Source organism: Gymnoscopelus braueri (genome assembly GCF_963280865.1).
Source record: "Gymnoscopelus braueri genome assembly, chromosome: 5".
Lineage (NCBI taxonomy): Eukaryota > Metazoa > Chordata > Actinopteri > Myctophiformes > Myctophidae > Gymnoscopelus > Gymnoscopelus braueri.
Genome location: NC_137606.1, coordinates 23,514,428 through 23,539,167, shown reverse-complemented (window position 1 = coordinate 23,539,167; position 24,740 = coordinate 23,514,428). Strand labels below are relative to the sequence as shown.

General features: G+C 41.5%; 1 protein-coding gene across 1 annotated transcript in view; it reads right to left on the bottom strand.

The window, feature by feature from the left end:
- LOC308085817 (sodium- and chloride-dependent GABA transporter 2-like) overlaps positions 1–24,740 on the bottom strand; it is a gene marked incomplete at both ends in the record, with an annotated part of 126,914 nt that overhangs the window by 34,877 nt on the left and 67,297 nt on the right. The gene's annotated exons all lie outside the window — the stretch shown is intronic.

The following is a 24,740-nucleotide window of genomic DNA, read 5'->3' as shown; positions in this document are numbered from 1 at the left end:
TTTAAAGGGTAGCAACATTAACAAACAAATGAGTCTATACCTGTAACAATGCTCTATAAACCAAGGAACTAGATTACTCATATGTTGTGTTGCTTTTGCCAGGATTCGAGCCCATGACCTTGCGGTTCAGAGTCAATAGCTCTTCCAACTAACTGAGCTACCCCGATACCAGAAACAATATACATTGACATTTGATGAACTTGCAACCTTTACACTACAGATTTTCTTTACATCACACTCCGATTTAATCAAAACATTTAAGCTGTGTGATATATACATTTTTAGTTAAGACCATTAATATCAACCCATGTCCCTCTGCACTCTAGCAATCAGTGCACCTGGTGATACCTAGCCTGTCAGTCATTGGCTCCTCAATGGTGCTGAAAAGTAACTATGTACATTTACTCAAGTACCAATACAAATGATTACAATGCACAGTACAATTTTGAGGTACTTTTACTTTACTTTCCATTTTTGTCACTTCTACTCTACTACAATTACAGCATATGACAGCTTTAGTTATTATTACTTTGCAGATTTAATTATTAATACGGCGGCCATAGCTGAGTGGTTAGTGAGCCCGCCTAGGGAGCCGGAGGCCCTGATTGCCCCAGGTACGATTCCAGGCCAGGCCAGCAAATGTGTCGATGAAATGAAATTTGTCCCTGAGCAAGACTCTTAACCCCTTATTGCTCACATTGGAAACAAGACCGCTAGGACTTTCATGAACGGACCTGTCAAAGGAATTATCCTTTTTACAACACCTACAGTAACCACATACAGCCGATCTACAATGTGACGCGTTATGAGCTTATATAATAAGCAATCCATGCTGTATGATAAATTACCACACATGAAATCCAATTCTGTCTAACCAATGGCTCAGTCAGTACACTGTCTACCTAGTAATTGGTTCAAACCCCAATTTAACCAGTCCAAATATAATTTACTGAACCAAAATCATGACTTTGCTAATTAATGCATGTTCACTTCTTCTCTCTCTCTCTCTCTCTCTCTCTCTCTCTCTCTCTCTCTCTCTCTCTCTCTCTCTCTCTCTCTCTCTCTCACTGCCTCTCTCTCTCTCTCTCTCATAACCTGAAATACTTATTTGAGAGGGTAGGTTTTTGCAATGTATGACATACTTCATTCTGAAAATAGCCGATCTACAATCTCAAAACTTTTCAGATAGCAACGTGTTTCTGAGTTTGTAGATCGGCTGCTTTCACTGGTTCACTTTTATCTTCAACAGACAACCTCAGCCTGGTCAAAGCTATAGCACTATAGGTGATGTTGCAGCCCGTCAATCCGAAGGTTGAGGGTTCGATTCCTGTTAATGGCAATAGGTTGACACGTCCAATCAATCCATTCTGCTTCCATCTTTCTCTCTCTTCAATCTATTGTTTCCATGTCTCTCTCTCTTCAATCTATTCCGTTTCCATGTCTCTCTCTCCGCCCTTAGATTGTCCGCAATTTTGAGCAGTTTGAAAAACACTTAAACCCAGGATTTTTCAGTTATTTGCGTGAAATGGTATCATCTGTCTGACCTCCGTTTTCACTGGATCAGGTCTGTTGGTCCAATGGCTTCCCGCTTAAGTGAATGTTTCATAACATCAAGGTTGCTGGTTCAAGCCTCACTTGGTGGAGACTTAATTTAAAGTGCATTGCAAACAACAAGACTGTATTAATGAATACATATGCAATTGATAAATATAACATTAAATGCTTATCTGAGAAGGTATGTTTTTGCAATGTATGACATACTTCATTCTGAAAATAGCCGATCTAATATCTCAAAACTTTTCAGATAGCAACGTGTTTCTGAGCTTGTAGATCGGCTGCTTTCACTGGTTCAGTTTTATCTTCAACAGACAACCTCAGCCTGGTCAAAGCTATAGCACTATAGGTAGTGTTGCAGCCTGTCAATCCGAAGATTGAGGGTTCGATTCCTGTTAATGGCAATAGGTTGAGATGTCCAATCAATCCATTCTGCTTCCATCTCTCTCTCTCTTCAATCTATTATGTTTCCATGTCTCTCTCTCTTCAATCTATTCCGTTTCCATGTCTCTCTCTCTTCAATCTATTCCGTTTCCATGTCTCTCTCTCTCTCTCTCTTCAATCTATTCCGTTTCCATGGCTCTCTCTCTCTCTCTCTCACTCTCTCTCTCTCTCTCTCATCTCTCTCTCTCTCTCTCTCTCTCTCTCTCTCTCCTCTCTCTCTCTCTCCTCTCTCTCTCTCTCTCTCATTCACCAGGTCAGGTCTGTTGTTCCAATGGCTTCTCGCTTAAGTGTGTGCCTTAAAACCTCAAGGTTGCCAGTTCAAGCCTCACTTGATGCAGACATCATTTAAGTTTTATTGCACACAACATGATTGTTGCGAACGCGGAAGGAGGCCTCCGACCAAGTGGAGCTTACTATATCACCGTGCTTGGGTTGTGTGTGTGTGTGTCTGTCCCTTATTTATGGTCTTTCCGTGTGTGTTCACGCTCTCATTGGCTCGCGCCCCCATGTGACTCGAAACTCCGTGCTGAAATGCCAGCAGCTGCACTGCCTGTATACAGCCGGCAGAGTGCGGCAGAGTGCACTACTACAGTGTGGTTGAAATATAGCAGCCTCAGTCAATCTGCGTTCGCTTCCAGCGTTTGCGCGTCTTACTTGTGTCAATTAATGCAAGTGCAATTGTTAAAGATAACCTGAAATGCTTATTTGAGAGTATGTCTTTTCAATGTATGACATACTTCATTCTGAAAATAGCTGATCTACAATCTCAAAACTTTTCAGATAGCAACGTGTTTCTGAGCTTGTAGATCGGCTGCTTTCACTGGTTCAATTTTATCTTCAACAGACAACCTGCAGCATGTCAATCCGAAGGTTGAGGGATCGATTCCTGTTAATGGCAAAAGGTTGAGACGTCCAATCAATCCATTCTGCTTCCATCTTTCTCTCTCTTCAATCTATTATGTTTCCATGTCTCTCTCTCTTCAATCTATTCCTTTTCCATGTCTCTCTCTCCGCCCTTAGATTGTCCGCAATTTTGAGCAGTTTGAAAAACACTTAAACCCAGGATTTTTCAGTTATTTGCGTGAAATGGTATCATCTGTTGACCTCCGTTTTCACTGGATCAGGTCTGTTGGTCCAATGGCTTCCCGCTTAAGTGAATGTTTCACAACAGCAAGGTTGCCGGTTCAAGCCTCACTTGGTGGAGACTTCATTAAAGTGCATTGCAAACAACAAGACTGTATTAATGAATACATATGCAATTGATAAAGATAACATGAAATGCTTATCTGAGAAGGTATGTTTTTGCAATGTATGACATACTTCATTCTGAAAATAGCCGATTTACAATCTCAAAACTTTTCAGATAGCAACGTGTTTCTGAGCTTGTAGATCGACTGCTTTCACTGGTTCACTTTTATATTCAACAGACAACCTTAGCCTGGACAAAGCTATAGCACTATAGGTAGTGTTGCAGCCTGTCAATCCGAAGGTTGAGCGGTTCGATTCCTGTTAATGGCAATAGGTTGAGATGTCCAATCAATCCATTCTGCTTCCATCTCTCTCTCTCTCTTCAATCTATTATGTTTCCATGTCTCTCTCTCTCTTCAATTCTATTCTGTTTCCATGTCTCTCTCTCTCTCTCTCTCTCTCTCTCTCTCTTCAATCTATTCCGTTTCCATGTCTCCCTCTTCAATCTATTCCGTTTCCATGTCTCTCTCTCTCTCTCTCTCTCTCTCTCTTTTGAGGGGCGGCCATAGCTGAGTGGTTAGTGAGCCAGCCTAGGGAGCCAGAGGCCCTAGTTGCCCCAGGTACGATTCCAGGCAGGCCAGCAAATGAAATTTGTCCCTGAGCAAGACTCTTAACCCCTAATGCTCACAGGCCCTCATTGGAAACAAGACCGCAAGGACTTTTCATGAACGGACCTGTTAAAGAATTATCCTTATCTATTCCGTTTCCATGTCTCTCTCTCTCTCTCTCCGATCTACAATCTCACAACTTTTCAGATAGCAACGTGTTTCTGAGCTTGTAGGTCGGCTGCTTTCACTGGTTTCACTTTTATCTTCAACAGACAACCTCAATCTGTACAAAGCTATAGCACTATAGTTAGTGTTGCAGCCTGTTAATCCAAAGGTTGAGGGTTCGATTCCTGTTAATGGCAATAGTTGAGATGTCCATTCAATCCGTTCTACTTCCATCTCTCTCTCTCTCAGTCTATTATGTTTCCATGTCTCTCTCTCTCTCTTCAATCTATTCCTTTTCCAAGTCTCTCTCTCTCTTTCTCTTCAATCTATTCAGTTTCTCTCTCTCTCTCTTTCTCTTCAATCTATTCAGTTCTCTCTCTCTCTCTCTCTCTCTCTCTCTCTCTCTCTCTCTCTCTCTCTCTCTCTCTCTCTCTTCAATCTATTCCGATTCTCTCTCTCTCTCTCTCTCTCTTTCTCTTCAATCTATTCCGTTTCTCTCTCTCTCTCTCTTTCTCTTCAATCTATTCCGTTTCTCTCTCTCTCTTTCTCTTCAATCTATTCCGTTTTCTCTCTCTCTCTCTTTCTCTTCAATCTATTCCGTTTATCTCTCTCTCTCTTCAATCTATTCCGTCTCTCTCTCTCTCTCTTCAATCTATTCCGTCTCTCTCTCTCTCTCTATCTCTCTCTCTCTCGTCTCTTTCTCTTTCTCTCTCTCTCTCTCTTTCTCTTTCTCTTTCTCTTTCTCTTTCTCTCTCTCTCTCTCTCTCTCTCTCATCTCTCTCTCTCTCTCTCTCTCTCTCCTCCCCCTCTCTCTCTCTCTCTCTCTCTCTCTCTCTCTCTCTCTCTCTCACTCTCTCTCTCTCTCTCTCTCTCTCTATTCCCTGGCCCCGCTTATCGCTGCTTGCAGCTATATTTGTAATTATTTTTCATTCATTAAAAAATAACAGATCTATAAGGACAGAATAATTTCAATGCAATTACACTTTGTGACTTTTATTTTTGCATTACATAATCATATGACTAAAGTATAACATAGGGCTTAAGTGGTCAATAAAGCAATTCATCTAACAATTAGGATGCAACTGTGTTGAGTTTGTGTGCTCCAAGCAGCAACACTGCCCCATGGAAAGATGCCAACGTTTGTCGTGCAAACATTGCAATAGGGGAAGTGGAAGCTGGTGTTCCGTTATGCATAGTGGCAGCATTATGGCATCAGCCCTGGCACACACCTGCCAGCAGATGTTACCAGGGCTAACATCTGCGTAACGGAACACCAGCTTCCACTTGCCCTTTTGCACAGGCCTTATCCTGAAGGGACAAACGTAGCATCTTTCCATGGGGCCAGTTTTGCTGCTTGGAGCATACACAAACTCAACAAAGTTGCAAGACTCATGCTCAGGTGCCAGTCACACACCTGTGACCGGCACACACCTCTCAGCAGGTGTGTGCTGGCAGGTCGCTCAAAATCTGCCATACTTCACATGTTTGGTTTGTCCCAACATGTGAATGGCCCGACCCATGACAGAGGACACACACTAGATTTAATTATTACCAAGGGTGTTAACATCTCCAATGTCACTGTGCTAAATGTTGCTCTATCAGATCATTCTTGCATATTTTTTGACCTCTTTATTACACCAACAAGAATGAATGACATAGATGTCATGGTGAACGAGAGTTGGCAGTGGCTGGATGTTTGTGGGATGCGGGTTTGTGAGGGCAGGCCATATTCTAGCATGTGGCGGTCTGGCGGATTGTTGGTCGGTGTGATGCGTGTGATTTCTGCTATATAGGTGATTGATGTGGTTGGCATTGGTAGTTATAACATAGTTTGGGAATGTATGTAAATGTAAATAAATGATGGTAGGGCAGATGAGGGGGATAGGAAATGGAAACAAGTGAAATGCGTGGAAGCAAATGATGCTAGCAAGTGAAAAGAAAGAAGAGTTCATGGATGGAAATATGGATATTATATATATATTATGTGTGTGTGTGTGTGTGTGTGTGTGTGTGTGTGTGTGTGTGTGTGTGTGTGTGTGTGTGTGTGTGTGTGTGTGTGTGTTATGTATGCAAATATGCCCAATGTAGCAAATATGACCAATGTAGTTTCACATACAAATGTAAATCACCCTAAACGTAAAGTCAAGGGTGTTATTACGTTGTACCTCAACCAATGTCATTGTCACAAAACCTTGAGTAGAGATGGGATTGATGGCTTTTTTAAGGGAGGGATGTTATATATTATCTATATGTTATAAATTATACATGTTATATATATCGTTGCTGTCCAGCAGAAACCAGCTCAATTTTTTCCGCTTTTGCATTTTTTCCCATAAATCAGTGCTATTGAACACCCTTTACATCTGTGTGTTGATTAAAAAAATATTGAAGCAATGAAAAGTATTAAAAGTGCTTCTGACAAGCTAACATCATTGGATCCTCAAACTTTCTGCTAAACCAGCTAAGTCCAGCAAAGGGGGGTGGAGTTAGCTGGTATTGCTGACTCCAGGCTCCACCCCCTTTTGACCTCCAACCTTATTGTGGGCATGGAGGTCAATTTAGCTGTTCTTATCAATGATGAACAAAACCTCCTAACTCCACGTTTCGTTTCGTTTTTGTCATTTCCTGAAAAATTAAGATTTTGGAGTTAGCTGGTTGCTGCCGGACAGCAGAGATATATACATTTATGATATATTATATTAATTATTGTAATAAAAGGTTATAATATAATAATATGTATTATAATGTATGATATATTATAATATAATAAATATTGTATTCATGATGTAATCTATTATATTATTATATATTTTTATATATAATAATATATTATTATGTTATATGTTGTATTATTGTATATATTGATCAATTATATAATATTTATATAATATAAATATAAAAATATTTAAATATATTTATATACATTTATATATATTTTTTAAATATATAAATATACAAATGAGCCATAAATGAGCCAGTCTTTTGAACGGCTCTGTGAAAGGAACGGATCGCCAAGATCCGGCTCCCTTAAAAGAGCCATACATCCCATCTCTATTGCGCTGGTGATGTACGTGGAATGTGAATACTGATTAAGTGTGACATATCTATTGGTAAATAGACGTGTGAACTACTTCGAAACTTCCATATGCTCTGATTAGCATAGGCTACCACTTCAATAGCACAGGAAGGGATCACCTTGAAGCACCATTATTACCTGAAAAGCCGTTTGAACAGCTATTATAGTTTACTATGTATAGGCGATATATTTTGGCAGTGGTGGAAAAAGTACTCAAAGTCGTTACTTAAGTTAATAATAAGTACCAATACTACAATATAGAAATACTCTGTTACAAGTTACTTGTAGTGGATTAAAAGTGGAATATTTGCCTATGTAGTGGAGAAGTAAAAGTATTGGAAATTTGAAAATACTCAAGTGAAGTACAAAAACCTCAAAATTGTACTTACAGTACCTAAGTAAATGTACTTAGTTACTTTCCACCACTGTATTTTAGCAGATGTATGCGTACAACACACTTAACAACAAATATCACAGTATCTCATTCAGTTCTTAGACATTAAAAATTGCAAAAATATATATATAAACAACGTGTTAAGTACCAATACTGCAATATAGAAATACTCTGTTACAAGTTAAAGTCCAATTTAGGTAAAAGTACAAATGTGTACACGAAAATGTACTGAAAGTGGCAAAAGTACAAGTACTACAATTTTTGAAAATAGCAGATCTACAAGCTCACAGCTATTTTCAAATAGCCTACGTATAAAATAGGACTATTAGTGGCTAATGTATGTTATATAATATCATAAGCAGTCCAAGTAGCCTACAAAGACTCAGGTCCAGTTGACCAGTGGTGGAAGACATTACTTAAGTAAAAGTATCAATTACACAACATAAAAATACTCACTGTACTGTTACCACGCGCGCGTGCATGGTCGTGAATGAAATAATGGCTCTATTGTTAAGTAGTGAATGTGTGAGTGTGAATGACTTCGAAACTCTAATGGCCAGTGGTCACCTCAAGACAATAGCCACACGACCAGTCAGTTTACCAGTGGTGGAAGTACTCAGAATAACACATCAGACTGGTGTGTTATTATATTAATACAGATGTTTTGCATGGACTGTGGGTTATTATATTACTTTTCTTTTAGTCCAGATGTACGCAGATATTTTACTCAAGTAAAAGTATCAATACCAGTCCACAACATATAAATACTCTGTTACAAGTAAAAGGCCTGTGGTCAAGCTTGTTATTACAGTGAAAGGAGGTACTTGTAGTAAGCAACAAACCCCAGAGGACCAATTGTTTCATATTCAACATTCTTTGTTCTGTTTGCAATATGACAATTGCAGTTGTGATGTGTATGATAGTATTTATAACTGCCTCTGTAAATGACCACCAACCAAAAGATTTTTGATACTTGCTATACAGTTATAGTTGTTCATCTTTATTTATTTATTGATTGTTGTTTATCTACCTTTGTGATGCCATAGGTTTGTGTGCTTTACAAAAAGATCCACTAGGTGGCGGAGTTTCTTCATCTTCTCTGTACTTTCAGTCAATACATAGTCAGTTGTCGGAATCCCGCGAGAGTTTTTCTATAAAACCAAGATGGCAGTAGCCAGTCCAAAACAAACTTTTGTTAGAGATAAATAAGTTCAAAACGTATTGAACATTTCATAGAACATTTCATAGAGTGCCAAGAGAGTGTGTTTACATTAAGGTAAAAAGATTGGGCCTCATGCAGCAATAAGTTCCTAATGTTTCCTCTTACATTTCTTCCTAAGTGAATTCCTAAGAGAAGTTGAGTCAGATTCATGAAACGTTCTTAAAAGGCAGAATTGTTCGTAACTATGTTCTTATGATGATGAATCCCAATCCTCGTAACTTGAAGGGGTGTGCCAGTTAATCCCAATTACCATAGGGAGCCGCCCCACCAATCCCTATATAAAGGCGTCTCCAGACCAAACAGACTACTTCAGACTACTTCAGACTGCAACAGACTGGTATTCGGTTGGCAAAAGTTGGCATTTAAGTCTGTCAGCCGACTGGCCATTCATGTGCTAATTTGACTTTTAGCCTGCCAGCGTTGCCAGGTCTGCTTATTATAAGCGACTTTGGGCTTGTTTCCCTGCAAAGCCACTTGTACATAGGGATGTTCCCAGCGTTTTTTCTTCACTGACGTGCAGTGGTGTAAAGTAACTAGTACATTTACTCAAGTACTGTACTTAAGTACTTAAGTAATTGTCTATACTTGTACTCCACAACAATTATTTGAAATGTTTAGTTACTAGTTACTTTGCAGATATAAATCATTATGAAACATACATTAACCACTTTAGCCCTATTTTATACCTATAAGCTATTTGAAAATAGCAGATCTACAAGCTCACAACGTGTTGCGATGCACGCGTTCTGAGCTTGTAGATCTGCTATTTTCAAACATTTTAGTACTTTTACTTTTGGTACTTTAAGTACATTTTTATACCAATACTTTAGTACTTTTACTCAAGTAAATGTTGAATTCCGGACTTTTACTTGTAACAGACTCAGAGTACATCTATTGCATTCAAGCCTGGAATTTCGTCATTTTAGGGGCAAGGCCACTTGGCCTTTGGTGTTGTATTTTTTTGGAGGGCACAAAGGCCAAATGCCAGGGCAGGAAGGCCATCCAAAAAAATAATAAAGATTTTTAAGTCCAAAAATGTTATAATATTTTAATATATTATAAGAATAGTATAACTATCTGTGAAATATAACCCATTTATTTCACAAAATAATGTGTCGGCAAATGACCAATATTTAGTTATATAGGTCTCAATATGTCACATTCAGCCCTGGACTTCACTGACTGAAGTAGGGGTCAAATTAATCACATTAGATTCACAGAATGTATTTTACCCACAAGTTATTTTCATTCAAATGAAATGTGAATGAACTTGCACTAATAATGACTTTAGTTGATTTTTCACTCTTTAAAATATAGTATTTCTTAATTATTAATAATTACAGCTTGTAGATTGGCTATTTTCACGATTTTAAATTGTTTTTAAATAATAATAAAAAAGGAACATACAAGATTTCCACCCGACAGCCATAATATATAGCCAATATATGGTTCTGTATCAGTATATGAGTCCGTTTTTGCAGATTTCATTCTAATTGGCTACTATGCCTGAATATGAATTTCATGAGCCTGGGTAGGTCACCCTGGCTTGGCGGAGATATGCCCTGTAGCGCACACTCCGCACAGCAGCAGCAGGTGAAAGCAATTCACTTAAACGAGGGTTGTGTTGCGCACCAAAAAACGGACTAAAACTGTCACATTCTAGCTGCTGAAATAAACTTCCCATTTAGATCATTGTTGACAAACGAACAGGGGACTGGTGTCTAAAAAAAAAACGTATTGACAGGAAAATCGCGCATTGATACTTTTACTCAAGTAAAACATTTGAGTACTTTTTCCACCACTGCTGACGTGTACACAAAATTTTTGAAAACGGTTATTCGAATAATCAAAATTAAATACATTAATTCATTTATTGAAATTAGCACCCAGAAAACAGCCAAAACTGAGCACATTTCGATCTATAAGGCCAAATCTAATTTGAAAAAAATATATTAAGAGTAGCCATATGAAAGCCAATTAAAATGTTTATACTATTGGAATCTTACACACCTGCTCCCAATAAATTACATCACCACAGCGCAAAAGTAGGTCAAATCAATCAATCTCTCTCTCTCTCTGGGAGCAACAACGAGAAACAGTGAATGTAGGTTTTCATAGACATGGTCGCTTGTTTCTCTCACATAATCTGGCAACACCGACAGCCCTCTGTTGTCACTTCGTCTCTGCTACATAGCTACTCCAGTCGGGCCCCAGTCGGCTAAAAAGCTGAACATGTTCGGTCGGCTCTGGGTCGGCCGAAAAGGCAGGAGGGGCGAACTCCACTTGCGACCGCGACGGGTCGCTTTGACGGCTGTCTGACTCGTCGCGACGGGTGCCCATCGTCGCGGGTGCCTGACTCGTCGCGACGGGTCGCCACGGGTGCCCATCGTCTCGACGGGTGCCTGACTCGTCGTGACGATTGCCCATCGTCTCGACGGGGGCCTGTTTTTGTCGGCGTTTCTGACTCGTCGCGACGATTGCCCATCGTCTCGACGGGGGCCTGTTTTTGTCGGCGTTTCACCCGTGCGTCGGAGAACGGGCGCTCGTGGTCGCATCTGCCTCTCTCCCTCCTTCCCTCCTTCCTATGTGTGTGCTTCCCCCCCCCCCCCACCCGACCGCCTCCCCCTGTGGGGTAGGGGGTCGGGTGGGGGTCCCTGCGGACCTTTGGGGGGGGGGGTCCGGGTCCCCTTGGGAATCCCTTTACGCATGCCTTCATTTGTCCCCGTGAATTAGGGCTGCATTCCCAAAGTTAACTTTCAATTTGATTGCTTCCGTTATTTTAATCCAATAACCATATGTTGCATCACATTTTATCGATTGATATAACTTCAATAACCTCCGGAAATAAGGAATTTGTTTGATTCGATTTGACGTTTAATGGCCTATTGAAAAGACAAGTGTTTCTTTTTTTTTTCCTTTTACGCATGAGAGAGAGAGAGAGAGAGAGAGAGAGAGAGAAAGAGAGAGAGAGAGGGGGGGGGAGAGAGAGAAAGAGAGAGCGCACGCACGCAGACGGAATGTGTTCACGCTCGTCCTTCTGGGGGGTCCCGTGGACCTTTGGGGGTCCCCGGGAGACCCCCCCAACGCAATAGATAACACAGAAATCACACTATACAATGCATTTACATTCAGCCGATCTACGAGCTCATATCTGCTGCTTTGCGAAAGCCGCGCATTGCGACGTATTCTGTCTGTCTGTCTGTCTGTCTGTCTGTCTGTCTGTCTGTCTGTCTGTCTGTCAGCGCACGCTGACAGACAGACATGTTTAAGTTTTCCATTGAACTATTCAGCACCGAAATAAATTACTCATCCATTCATTGATGCATTCATTCATTCATTCTTTCATTCAATTTACTGCTTTAAGGTCTGTAGGAGCCATGAATGGGATTGTTGCAATGTGTGGTTATGTTGATTATATGTTGATTATATGCCTTCTCCCTGCAGCCGACCCTAGTTATATACTCTCCGACTATGCTTGTCACGATGACTAAGCCAGTTAGATCTATCCATATATGGCTCTACCATATCTATCCGATATCAGCACTAGGTCGGATCGGGCCCAAATATAGGGATTGTCATACATGTCATATGTCATATAGCCCAACGTCCTAGTCAGAGTCTTCGTTACAGCCATAATATCTGCCTCAACCAGAGCCTTTATAAAATACAACACAAACGTCTTCCTCTCAGTACATGGGCCTTGGAGAGGCAGGCAGCCAGGGTTTAAGTCCTATAGATCAGTGTTTATCAACCCTGGCAAACGTCCCAATTTTGGTCCGCGAGTAGCCTACTGCTGAGGTGTTCCGCGCCGTTTGAAGAAAGTGTGAACCCAGACCCTCGAGAACAATAGCGCCGATCGTCCGTCAATCGATACGGCCATCATCCGTTTCGCACACAGCCACGGCCGAGTCCATTCTAGCGACCATCACCCATAGGAATGCAAATATGTTGTTGTTGGAGTTGAATTTCACCTTATGACCCACACAAAGTACAGATACTTGTAGCACGGAGACAATAAGGAAAAACCAGACTCAGACAGGCAGCCAAGGGTATAAGGAAACATGATTGTATTCAGATCAGAGAGACATTAGAAGGTTTCAGTATATCACAGGTCCGCATCATCGGTCGCGTCTCTCCGTAGTGTAACAGAGGAAGCAGTAGCTTTTAACAGAGTCCAGTAACATAAACATATGACATCATAGGATGTGACATCGATGAGGTTCCGGGTGAAGGTGGACTTCTCGGATTGGATGAGAGCGATGGTTACGTCGTCGTCTGATGATGGTAGATGATGGTAGATTATGATGGAGGATGATGGTGTGACAGTTTATCTCTGGACAACAGCGTCCCCATGTCTGGGTCAACACGTTTGACATCTGACTGCTCTGATCTGTCACTGGTCAGAGGAGATTTGGTGACACTAAGGGAGACAGCTGTAGAGAAGAGCATTCTAGATACAGTGTTCTTAAAACAAAAGATTGCCGCAGAGAAAGCCTGCATGCGTTTGACCTTGGCTGGCAGACAGAGGGACTGAGAGTACAAAGTACTTTTACCATGACAAAGTATTACAGGCCCATTATGAGACCATAATTAATAGGACATTTTAACCAGGTTAAGGACCCTAGACACATTATGATAATTAAGATAAGATAAGATATACAATTAAATGACTCTATCAAGCCTACATCTTATCATGATTTGGATAGGGTCAAAGGTCAAGCTGATTGTACCTTGTGACATTATTCAAAACCAAATACAGACAGGCAAAGATTTAAATGACTTAAGGCCAAAAAATAAATGCTTAGTTAGATAACATACACATTTATACTTCTTCAAAAGGACTGTATAATTTATTTATTCAAATAGGAAGCAAAACAGGGTTAGTTCATGAATTTCCAAGACACTCCACACTTGTCCAAGTTTTCCCTTTGCACCTTTGCAAATAACTTTATTATAATTCAAAAAAAATCTCAGCTAATGTCTCCGTCCCATGCAAACCTTTTCAACATGTTTTGTTTAACTGTAAGACAGACAATTTTAGCACAGTTTAACGGCATGGCAGCAGAGAGATTGAGAGGGAGGGACAACTCACCAGTCTGTAAGTTTTCATATTGAAATTTGACAAGAGACCTACGTCTCCGGCCAAAGTTGATGCACGTTCAGAAATAGAAAAGTTACCTTCCTCGTTGTGGAGCTGCGGTCCATGTGCTTTATCAAGATACAAGTATTTAAAATGGAACGGGACACTTCTGTACTCTATGTAAATTTGTACATCACTTTACACTTTACTTTGGGAAAAAACGTACGTGATATCGTCTTAAAACTCAAGAAATACTTCCTGATTGCATGTAGGCATGTGGGCATCAAACATCTGTCTATCCAAGACACAAGTTGAAATCTGTAAGACAGAATGGAAATCAAATTTACTGTTTGGCATGGCAGTAGCCTACAGTTGACTGTAGTATGAAATACAGTTTAAAACAGGTTTAGAACCAGATATAAAATTAAAGTTTAGCCCTGTATGTACAATTGTATGTACAATTAGCAGGTAATTTGACCTTATAGTTGTCCAGGAATTGGATTTATGGGGTGGTTTACATTCTCGTTCTAAAATGAAACACAAAATGAAAATGAAACACAAAACACAGCATTAAACATATATATTTAAATCAAATATTCATCAAACTCCCCTCTATTTGACACCCATATATCTATAATATAATGTGTGTCAGATGATTTGTTGATGAGAAAGGGGATGAAAAAAAAAAAAAAAAAATAATTTTTCCTTTTTTAAAAAAATAAATAAATTCAAAAGTCATAATTAAAACTTTTAAAATTAAAATATAACAATGAAAAATAAGGAATAAACATCTTTGTTCTGAAGAGTATATTGAAATTAGATAAGTACAGAAAAATAGCAAATCTGCAAGCTTACAAAAAAATCTTACGTTAAAATGATAAAATATTTTCAAAACTTTTAAAAGAAATCAAAATGACTTTATAATAAACTTAATATTATAGTTAATGTTTCCCAATATTGATATAGAACAAATTGAATCTTATTGTGGGTTAATTTAACGGATCTATGTTTTAAATGGAATTCAATAGAGATTCAGCTGGTAGGATGACGTTGCCATGGAACCGTGTCTAACATACCACTAACACTTCCTGCTGAAGGAATTATGGGAAATGGAGTCTCAGACCAGAAGGAATTATGGGAAATTGAGTTTTAAGAGACTAACTGACTGGGGAATGAATGAAATCTGGACTAAAATGGTTAGAACTAGCGAGACAGACACACGCATTCATTCACGCATGCCTGCATATCACTCATACATAGATAGAAGGGAGAAAAAGATAAACAGAGAAACTTTCACTCCTGTATACGCTCCCCCACTTCCTCGCACACCGCAGACGACAGCTTGCGGACCCATAGAGAGAGAGAGAGGGAGATAGAGAGAGAAATCGTTCATTAATATACACAGACATACAAACAAACATACCGAACATAGATATCTTTCAGCAACAAACTAATTTTGGAATTCAAAAAGATTTTAACCTGATTGGTTTACTTATTATTTTAATTATATTCAAAATATTTTAAATAAATTAAAATGTATTTATTTTTTTAAGGCAAGAATATATTGTACTGATGGTTCAATGAATTTAGAACAGTGTTAAAATATATATATATTTTAAACTTTTAAAACAAGCCTTCATAGTTATAGTGTGATTATTATTCTTGTCTGTAACTTAGCCTACTTTGTTATTAGAGCAGCTCTGAACAAGAGAATGTAAACAGATAAGACACGGGAGAAGTGAGAGGCTGTATTGGATCAGGGATTTAAAAGTTATAGTTAAAGCTCAATATATTAAATGGATGGATGATTTAACTACAGTGGTCAAAATAAAACCGGTCAAAGGTAATAAATATATATGTACACGCTCACCCCCCGCACCACCCCGGCCGGAGGTGGTGAGAGAAAGAGAGGCAGATAAAATAAAGATATAGACATTATATATGCTCACCCCCCGCACCACCCTGATCGGAGGTGATGAGAGAAAGAGAGGCAGATAAAATAAAGATATAGATATTATTCGGTACAGATTACAACAAACTCAACAAACAAATAAATGTACTGAGAACTACAACCTGGCGTTGCCCTGGACATTCATACAATGTCCGTTACGGTTAATGTTTTTGTACCGGCACTACTTTGTGTCCATGTACGAAACAAATGTGTCCTTGTGGTACTAACATTGGATTGGAAGACAACTAAATACCTGTGTTACCTGTACTGTAGCTACTGATAGCTAGTAACTGTAGCCAGGGAGTTCAAGACAGAAAATTAGTACATTACTTTGACGGAGAAATAATATATATATTCATGCAGGCCCACAGACAAACCCCCCGTCGGGGATGTCTCCGGTGGTCTCATAAACATATACAGAGGCAAAGACAAACTACATAATGACCAAAGTAGATAAGAGAATTTATGAGACATTCAGGAATGTTCTCCCAGGAGTATAAGGTGATAAAACATTTTTACTTGACAGGCTCCCTGGCGGAGCTTTGTTAAACAGTCATTTACAAACAGGCTGATAATTATGAGACACATGGTTCGGTAAAGACAATACATACAATAAAGAAAAAGGTATACTCATCAGAAGGTTCACAGGGAGAAGTTACATGGAGGTCCCAATCACTGGACCATGGTACAATAAAAAATAAAAATATATACTCATCAAATCTGATGTTGGTTCAGGGATCCCGACCCCGATGGCTGGACCATGTGGAATTTGAGACATGTCGAGGGTCCAGTCCAAAGGTCCAGCGATCGCGTCCGGGGGGTCCAAAACAAAAATAAATTGTGATACTGTTCAAAGTTAACCTTCATCTGAATAAGAAGTGATAAGTCGTTACACCCAAGGCTGGTTCGTTTGATACGTATTAAAACATGGTCTGCCGGGGAAGAGAGTCTGACAATAGCAGTTCCCCCCCGTACACCATATTTCAAACATATCCTGGCTCGATAAGGACCAATTGTTGGAGTTGAATTTCACCTTATGACCCACACAAAGTACAGATACTTGTAGCACAGAGACAATAAGGAAAAACCAGACTCAGACAGGCAGCCAAGGGTATAAGGAAACATGATTGTATTCAGATCAGAGAGACATTAGAAGGTTTCAGTATATCACAGGTCCGCATCATCGGTCGCGTCTCTCCGTAGTGTAACAGAGGAAGCAGTAGCTTTTAACAGAGTCCAGTAACATAAACATATGACATCATAGGATGTGACATCGATGAGGTTCCGGGTGAAGGTGGACTTCTCGGATTGGATGAGAGCGATGGTTACGTCGTCGTCTGATGATGGTAGATGATGGTAGATTATGATGGAGGATGATGGTGTGACAGTTTATCTCTGGACAACAGCGTCCCCATGTCTGGGTCAACACGTTTGACATCTGACTGCTCTGACCTGTCACTGGTCAGAGGAGATTTGGTGACACTAAGGGAGACAGCTGTAGAGAAGAGCATTCTAGATACAGTGTTCTTAAAACAAAAGATTGCCGCAGAGAAAGCCTGCATGTGTTTGACCTTGGCTGGCAGACAGAGGGACTGAGAGTACAGAGTACTTTTACCATGACAAAGTATTACAGGCCCATTATGAGACCATAATTAATAGGACATTTTAACCAGGTTAAGGACCCTAGACACATTATGATAATTAAGATAAGATAAGATATACAATTAAATGACTCTATCAGTTGTCCTACCTGGTACTGTATAAGGGCACAGGGTACATGCTTTGGCACTCAGTCAGTATTACTAAGTGGGTCGGAACTGGTCGATACGGCGGACCTGAACGTCATACCTGCTAAGAGGGGCTGTCCTGTCCCAAAAGCCCATGTTATAACCTGCCATGATGAAGAATGTCCAACAATAAAACAATACATAAGTGTTAGTTTTCTTATAAAGTGCTTCTAAATCACTCCAGTGTGTTTGTGTCAACGTTTGTAGTGTTTAATTACTCCTCCACGCCACGGAGAGAATCTCTTGCAACTCAAGCCGTGGTGCCGTGGATATAACCGGAAAACTCGCCCCAAAACACGCTCGCCCCATTTCTTTTCGCGGACGAGCGGTTCTTGTATTCCTGTATTTGTTTTACCGAGGATAAGGTTAGAAATAAGTTTACGGTTAGCCATATTATTAGTTTTACTGAGGTTACGTTTAGGAATAAGGTTAGGTTTAGGCATAGTTTAATGAGGTTACGTTTAGGAATACCAGGTGAATATCACCGGATTTCCCCGGGGGTGACTGTTTTGGGGCGAGAGTTTTTGTGTTCGTCTGTAGTGGGCAACAGCGCATGCGTCCGCAATAACGCTATCAGGATCAGATTATTAGATATTATTATCAGATATTAGAAGTATATTGGGTACCAAATATACTTACCAAAGAAGAACTTGACCCAAGTGTATATATTTGTAGGCCAAAGATTTATATATTTGTAATGGTCAAGGTTTCTTTATACCTGCCCAATACACTGTGTGTGTGTGTGTGTGTGTGTGTGTGTGTGTGTGTGTGTGTGTGTGTGTGTGTGTGTGTGTGTGTGTGTGTGTGTGTGTGTGTGTGTGTGTGTGTGTGTACACCGTATATCTAGGTGTGCCCTGGGATCTTTTGGCTAAGCCAGGTGTGCCTTGGCACAAAAAAAGGTTGATAAACACTGCTATAGATCGTACTGCATAACAAAGACAATTTGTTAAAACCCTAGCATCCCTATTCTGAGAGTAACAGTAGTCGAAAATAGCAGATCTACAAGTTCACAAACGAAGCCTCATGCTGCGACTAAGTGGGCGCCTAAAAATACTGAACATGAATCCAACACAAGACTGCTGTGGGCACTAAAACAGAGTGGGCACTAGGGAAAGGAGGGCAGACTGGGCACCAGGGAAAGGTAGGCACCAAAACAGAGTGGGCAAGCTATCTATGAAATCTATTGAAAAGTTTAATCTGCAACAAAATGGGTCCCTGGCTCCTGCTTCATCTTTCTCAGCTAAAGGTTTTCTCTCAATTCAATTCAATTCAATTCAATTCAAATCAAATTAGCTTTATTGCCTGGCATGACAAAACATATGTTTACATTGCCAAAGCAAAAGTGGAACAGCCAATCAAGATAAAACAATGTATGTACAAATAAATATTGAATATAAATAGGAATTAAATAAATGTGTAAACAGATGTGTTACATTAACATTTTGAGTAATACTAATACCATCTTGTGAAACTATAAAAATATTTCATATTCTCTCTCACACGCTCTCTCCACACACACACACACACACACACACACACACCACACACACACACACACACACACACACACACACGCTCTCTATCTCGCACGCACGCGCTCTCTCCAAACACACACACTCTCTCGCTCGCCTCTCTCGCCTCTTTTTTTAGTCCAGCATGTTAACCAACCCACCTAGCAAATAGGCTACAACACCCCCCCCCCCCCCCCCCCCCCCACCCCTTGAATAAAAGTTATTGAATTTCGACGAAGTCACTCAGCAGTAAGCTAAGCTCCTCCTGCAGTAAACCCGACAGGACTTCCGAAGTTCCGACAGCTTTTGATGAAGTTATATTGCCTCCAGACCAGCCGCAGTCGCCGTACCAAAGGAATGATTCAACCAGATTGTCACACACCACCCAGCCTGCACACACACCTGTCGGTCAGAACCAGACGAGGGTCCAGTACTTAGAGAGTTTCATAACAGTTAATATTACGCTGGCCTGGGTAAAGTAAACTACAGGTGACGTTTATGAATTAATCAGGCCCCGTCAATCAAGCATCCATAGCACCAGTGACAGCGCATTCATTTCATTGACCAAACATATAATCAACATAACCACACATTGCAACAATCCCATTCATGGCTCCTACAGACATAATTTCCTTAAAGCAGTAAATTGAATGAAAGAATGAATGAATGAATGCATTAATGAATGGATGAGTAATTTATTTCGGTGCTGAATAGTTCAATGGAAAACTTAACACACTTAAACATGTCTGTCTGTCAGCGTGCGCTGACAGACAGACAGACAGACAGACAGACAGACAGACAGACAGACAGACAGAATATCGATGGCCAAAATGCAAAACCTCCTATGTGAAAATTTCATGATTTTCGGATTTCACTGTGGATGAGGACTATAGACTATGCTGCACATGCTCAGTCTGTCTGCAAGATAGTCCCGCCCCTCATTTTGTCAGAAAAAGTCATTTGACTAAAACCTCCTATCTTGTTCAGTGCCAATTAGTGCTAAAATGTTGAAGCGCAAAACCTCTTATCTGCACCAGAACTAGTTGAGCAGCAGACAGAGCTGAAACTTGGGAATTCTATGTTATGTAGACCGTCTAAATGTCTTTCAGTTTGTAGTCATCTATTATTTTCAAAATAAAAAAGTGTCTTCCCCCCTTACTAGTTAAGTATTTGTTAGTAACTCTGTCAAGTTAATTGCATTGCCTTGTTGATTGCTAATGATTAGTGTCAGGTGGTGACACTTTTGTCACACCAAGAGTGTGAGTTGATAAAAAAATGTAATGGTAATACTTGATACAGTACTGTAGAATGGCTTGATCTCAAAATGAGCATAAAAAAGCATTATTTAACACAAATAATGTTTGTTTGTAAGCCTAACTATTTCTAGGTAAAAACCTCCTATGTGCATCTATGTAGATAGGAGGTCATTTTTAGGTATAGATAGGAGGTTTTGACATTGAACATTTTGAACTTGTGGTTAGAGGTTGTCATTGCTGCTTAAATGTGAACGTCATTGTCGTGATTTTTTATTAATTGCAGATCAAAATCACACGTGAACACCGTGGCAGCCAACAACCCTGTGAAAATATTGTGGTGTGTCGGTTGGGGGGTATGAGGGTATGGGGGTGGGATGGAGTTTGGAGTTATAGGGTGTGGGAGGTGTGGGTGGTGGTTGGGGGGGTATGGGGTGGGGGGTGCATGAGGGTTTGGGTGGGTGGAGTTTGGGGGTTGTGGTGTGCTGGTTGGGGGCATGGGGACCGGGGGTTCTGTGAGTGGGAGTAATGGGTTGGGTGGGATTTGGGGGTGGAATGGGGTTTTGAGTTATGGGGGTTGTGAGGTGTGGGCTGGCAGTTGGGGGGTATGGGGTTTGTGGGAGTGGGGGAGTATTGCAGGTGGTGGAGTTGGGGGGTAGAGGGTATGGGGGGGATTATGTTGAGGGGGGCATAGGCCAGTTAGGCCGGATCATACAGGATAGGGTCTTTGTGATGCGAAAGTGTGGTCTAGCCAATACCAACTCAGGACTCCTGAAGTGGGATGGGGTTTTGAGTTAGGGAGGTGGAGAGGTGTGGGCTGGCAGTTGGGGGGGGGGGGGGGGGTTGTGGGAGTGGGGGAGTATTGCAGGTGGTGGAGTTGGGGGGGTAGAGGGTATGGGGGGGATTATGTTGAGGGGGATATAGGCCAGTTAGGCCGGATCATACAGGATAGGGTCTTTGTGATGCGAAAGTGTGGTCTAGCCAACACCAACTCAGGACTCCTGAAGTGGGATGGGGTTTTGAGTTAGGGAGGTGGAGAGGTGTGGGCTGGCAGTTGGGGGGGGGTTGTGGGAGTGGGGGAGTATTGCAGTAGGTGGAGTTGGGGGGTATAGGGTATGGGGGAGATTATGTTGAGGGGGGCATAGGCCAGTTAGGCCGGATCACACAGAATAGGGTCTTTGCGATGCGAGAGTGTGGTCTAGCCAACACCAACTCGGGACCCCTGAAGTGGGATGGGGTTTTGAGTTATGGAGGTGGAGAGGTGTGGGCTGGCAGTTGGGGGGGGGGGTTGTGGGAGCGGGGGAGTATTGCAGGTGGTGGAGTTGGGGGTAGAGGGTATGGGGGGGATTATGTTGAGGGGGGCATGGGTCAGTTAGGCCGGATCATATAGAATAGGGTCTTTGCGATGTGTGAGTGTGGTCAAGCCAACACCAACTTGGGACTACTGAATTGCTGCCCTCCACACTCTCCTATCTAGCATCAGGGTCTTGAGCTCTACAGTATTGTTGGCTAAGCTGTTACGCCGAAGTGCATCTACGTAGGTGGTGCACTTCTTGTCTCTCCTGGCTTTGCCCTGGGTTGGCTTTCATAGTGTTAGTTTGCTTGCCACTAGTTATGGGTCCCTGACGCAGTGCCCTGCCTCATCCTTCTCTCTCTGACTTTGTCTGTGACCCATGGTAGGTTCCTGTAGAGGACCACATTTCTGATGTGGTCCGTCCATGTGACTCCTAGTGCCATTCATAGCATTCTTGTGTAGACTCCATCCAAGGCCCTTTCCTGTTGTGCTGTGACGGTCCATGTCTCAGCCCCCATACAGCAGTACTGACTCCACTGTAGCTATACGAACGCCTCTTCTCCCATGTCTGATTTCCACACTCTCCTCATCCCATGCAAGGCATTCCAGTCAAGTGCCCCCCGGACCTTCAGGTCCTGTTCCATTGAAGCAGTCCAGGCCCAGGTTATTAGAAGTCCTGGACTGCCTCGAGTAGTTTGTCTCCATCATCTGAACCATCTTCTCAGGAACTCCATCGGCCCGGAGAATGTTCATCAGATTCCCCCGGTGGATGGTGCCAAAAGCCTTTTGGAAGTCATGAAGGTGATCACCACTGAAAGATTCCGCTCCTTACTCCTTCCAGTATCCTCCTCAGCACCAGTATCTGCCCGAGTTTCTCATTACAGGGTCTAAGATGGGTCTAAGCCGGTTGAGGATCTTCCTGTTAGCCGTCTTGGCAACTTGTGAGCTCAGGCTAATGCCTTGGTGAGTTCGCCTGACTTTGGTACTGGATCGATGATCATTTTGCTCCACAGCTTCGGCAGCTTGCTAGACTGTGTGCTTGATACAATCCAACACCACCTAGTCTATGGGCACATACATCAGAACCTCTGCTGTCACTCCATCTTCCCCGCAGCTCTTGCCTCACTTGATAGTAGCCTTGGCCCTCTGGTACTCATCCATGGTGAACCGTCTGGTTTGGGAAGGTCATGGAAGACAGGATCATCCTCTTCTTCGGTTGAAGGAGGATTTCCTAGGAGTGTTTTGAAGTGCTGGTACCATGTTTCAACTCGTTCCTCTGCGCTTTCTCCCCAGATCTTGGAAGTCTGAGAAGAGCTTCTGCCAGAAATGTCATTGATGAGCTTCCAGCTCTTGCCATGTTTCTGGTTAACATGCACCTCTTTAATGTCCCTGATCTTTTGGGTCAGCTCCCGTTGTTCCAGTTGCATACACCTGATATAGCTCCTCCTTCCGCCGCTTATATTCCTCCCTCAGACCCTCTCCTTTTTGGTCAGCGACAAAGTCCCTGTGTGCTGCTCTCATCTCCTCCCTGGCTGTGGTGATTCTAGGGTCAAGGCATCCGTCTTTCCTCCTTGCTTATAGGCTCTTTAAGACATTCAATGATCTTAAATACTATTCCACTATCCACACCGGACACAAGGTTGGTGATCCAGTTGTATGAGTTAGGGGAGTTGGAGGGCGTGAGGGTTTGGGTGGGTGGGGTTTGGGGGGTGTGTTGTGCTGGTTGGGGGGAATGGGGGTTGTGGGAGTGGGGGGGTATTTCAGGTGGTGGAGTTGAGGGTATAGGGGGGATTATGTCGAGGGGTGCCTGGGCCAGTTGTTTTGTAGTCCACCTAATTGTTGTTGTTTTTGGAAAAAAGCGTATACAGTCTACTAACCATTTCATCCATTGAAAATGCGCTAGCGTAAACCCACGACCACGCGCATCTCGTGCAGGGAATGATTATTGTATACCTCAGAAAACAAACCTAGACCACACCACTGATGCAACTGTTTGCAGCTGTAAATGTATGTATTTACAGCCTGTACTATTTATCATTATTTAGTTATGCAATCACTTAAAGGGGAAATCCACCCATTTTCAATATTTAACTATGTCATTAATATAGCATAAAGGAGTTGTGTGGAAATAATAAAAAATTAAAAAAAAAATTAACATTGCAAAAAAATTTAACATTGCAAAAAAATTAACATTGCAAATTACACCATGATGAGTCATCACAGTGTAATTTGCAATGTTAATTTTTTTGCAATGTTAAATTTTTTTGCAATGTTAATTTTTTTTTTAATTTTTTCTTATTTCCACACAACTCCTTTATGCTATATTAATGACATAGTTAAATATTGAAAATGGGTGGATTTCCCCTTTAACATCACGGTGCAAAAGCTCCTATCTGCAGAATTATCCAGGAAAAGTGTGGAAAAACCTCCTATCTGCATTTGCAATATGAGATCAGTGTAATTAACATATAATATTGTAATATAATCCAGAAATCCAGAAACGGTGAATTATGTGATGGGTATCATAAAAAAATAGCATTGTGCAAAAAAGATACAACGTTTTGTAGTTTTCTTTTTCATTTTCCCAACAATGTAAATTTTTCAGATAGGAGGTTTTGCATTTTGGCCATCGATATGTCGCAATGCGCGGCTTTCGCAAAGCAGCAGATATGAGCTCGTAGATCGGCTGAATGTAAATGCATTGTATAGTGTGATTTCTGTGTTATCTATTGCGTTGGGGGGGTCTCCCGGGGACCCCCAAAGGTCCACGGGGACCCCCCAGAAGGACACATTCCGTCTGCGTGCGTGCGCTCTCTCTTTCTCTCTCCCCCCCCCCCCCTCTCTCTCTTTCTCTCTCCCCCCCCCCCCTCTCTCTCTCTCTCTCTCTCTCTCTCTCACTCTCGTGCGTAAAAGGAAAAAAAAAAGAAACACTTGTCTTTTCAATAGGCCATTAAACGTTCAAATCGAATCAAACAAATTCCTTATTTCCGGAGGTTATTGAAGTTATATCAATCGATAAAATGTGATGCAACATATGGTTATTGGATTAAAATAACGGAAGCAATCAAATTGAAAGTTAACTTCGGGAATGCAGCCCTAATTCACGGGGACAAATGAAGGCATGCGTAAAGGGATTCCCAAGGGGACCCGGACCCCCCCCCCCCCCCAAAGGTCCGCAGGGACCCCCACCCGACCCCCTACCCCACAGGGGGA